Source organism: Ambystoma mexicanum, chromosome 2q (genome assembly GCF_040938575.1).
Source record: "Ambystoma mexicanum isolate Mex_15411 chromosome 2q, UKY_AmexF1_1, whole genome shotgun sequence".
NCBI classification, from domain to species: domain Eukaryota; kingdom Metazoa; phylum Chordata; class Amphibia; order Caudata; family Ambystomatidae; genus Ambystoma; species Ambystoma mexicanum.
In genome coordinates this window covers 322,285,970-322,288,283 of record NC_090924.1, presented here as the reverse complement: position 1 = coordinate 322,288,283, position 2,314 = coordinate 322,285,970, and the positions used below count along the sequence as shown (strand labels likewise).

General features: G+C 43.6%; 1 non-coding gene across 1 annotated transcript; it reads left to right on the top strand.

The window, feature by feature from the left end:
- Window positions 1-239: 239 nt before the first annotated feature.
- On the top strand, window positions 240-346 carry LOC138570519 (U6 spliceosomal RNA). The gene has a single exon (XR_011303560.1). It is a non-coding gene; the product is annotated as a U6 spliceosomal RNA (small nuclear RNA).
- Window positions 347-2,314: the final 1,968 nt, after the last annotated feature.

The following is a 2,314-nucleotide window of genomic DNA, read 5'->3' as shown; positions in this document are numbered from 1 at the left end:
CATTTTGCAAGCACCCTGGAGCATGAATCTTTAAATATAATTGGCATTAAACCAACCCCTTTAGGACCAGATCAATACAGCAGCAAAGAATGCTTATTCACTGTTGTTTGCCTCTTCATTTCATACCACCCGATATCTAAATGGTGTTTTGACTTTCTGCCCTCTGACATAAGGACATTTGGTATGGCAAACCTTTGACTGGAGGTCCTAATCAATGGTTTGATTGACTCTCCCTTTGCGCTTGCTTCAGCAACACATGTACTAATATTGGAATGATAATGGGAAAATTAAATTGGCCCCTGCTCTAAAGGATGGCACGCACATTCGTAAAGCATTCACTATTTTTGGCACATGACAGGACAGAAACTTTCTTAATTTGCAAGGCTTTATTTTTTTAATACATCTTTTTTAATGAAGATTGAAATTGTATGTTCATACATATTACACGACAACACAATACATTTTGAGCCAAATTCAACACTAATGCCTCAGGAGCCTTTTACTTGTGAGTCCTATTGACTGAATGAACAGCCCCGTCGCCTTCAATTTCTTGGCTTGCACATTTAGAAGTGGCACGCGTCTTTTGATTTTTTTTATCCCATTTTACCAAACTCAGTATTATCACTTTCCCCCTTGTTGTGCACTCCAGCGTAAACTGCTTTAAGGTGCTATTTGCAAACATCGCTCTGAACTACAGCTTTACTTGCTTCAGGCCTTAATCTTTAATTGGAGCGGAGCGTTGTACTCCGGATTTGGCTGCTTTTAGTTTGAAAGTTACAGAAATCAAAAAAGAAATCAACAAACAGTTTCATTGTGAAATACCATTGTCACAATGTGCTGCAGTGCATGAAAACTTAAAATGAATGGTAGGGAGAGGAAGAGGAAGAGTGAGAGGGAAAGGGAGGTTTGTGGGGGGGAGAAAGAGTGAGGGCGGGAAGGAGGGAGGGTAGGAGGGAGGGGGAGTGAGAGAGACTGAGAGAGAGAAAACAAAGAAAATATGATATTTGGGGGCTATGTGTTTGCATGGAAAAGATTTTAGGCTTTAAATCAAGTGGAAAGGGGCTCATTGGCTGGTATCTCAGCCTGTTGATGCTTTGTTGAGTTGCTTGGAACATGCAAGGAAGAAGACCTGAAGCACTCCCGACCAGGTTGCATGTCTCTACGTTACTGAAATCCCACAGACCTCCTCCCTGTGCCACAACGTTCTGGGCACTGAGCTCTGCAGTTGTTCCCCACAAGTCGCCAAGCGCCCCAGATTTACTTTCTCAGATTGGCTAGTTACTGCTACCCTAACTCGACCACTATATTTTCCCCAGATACTTGCTATTGTGGAGTAAGCAGGGCTAAGACAGAGGGAGAGGGGGTGTGCCTATGCAAATCATCTGCCAGGATCATCCCTGGGACGTCATTCCATCTCACCAGCTGACACCTGGGCAGCAGCAGGTAATTTGGAGAACAGAAATATTCGGACAGGCCACAAAGCAAAGACTGGGCCATTGATTGAGGATCCCTTTAGCCATGTCTCCCTAAGTTACCGAGGTCCAGAAAAACTCCACCCTCAGCTCTCATAGAGAGGTCCTTGGCCGATCGTGGCCGATCAGGGCCGTGAAGGGTCAGGGGTGACTGCACACTGCCTCACCTTTTCACTGCTTTCTACAGCGGTAATGCTTTTGCAGAAGCAGCCTGTACAAGTGATTTTGTTCTGCGCTGTGGGAAAGTAACATTTATCCACTGACATTAACCAAACTACTTGCGCTGTTCAACGCACATACATGCAGAGAAATCATGTTATGTTTTTTGGGGAAGGTCTAGAGTGTCCTGCTGATTATTTATTAAGCTGTACTCTACTCTTGCTTTTACATAGAGTCTTCCCTGCCAGGAATGTTTAAGGCATACTGTATGTCCCTCCCTTACAATGAAAACTCTGTTGAAAACACAGAGGTACATAGGAATGGATCTGTTAAGAAATGAAACAAAAAGCCTGGAAAAATGTCGAAACGGGTAGGATTTGGACTTACAATTAACGGACTCACAGTCAGATGTGCTATCCCTTGATCCACTGACTCCCTTTCCTTTGTGTAATCCTTTTGCTCTCACTAGGGTTTTCCAAAGTGGCTTGCATATAAAAGATCCTAGACCTGCATTTTGTGGCGCACATGCCTCATATCCCATTGCTCTTGATAAACTCACATCATCTCCCACCAATACAAGCTGTAAAAGATTTTCAGGGCTTAGCCAAGCAAAGTAGACGTGGGTCGAAGGTTGAGCAATCCTTAAATCAGCGGCAAAGTTAACATTGAAATTAGCCTCAGAA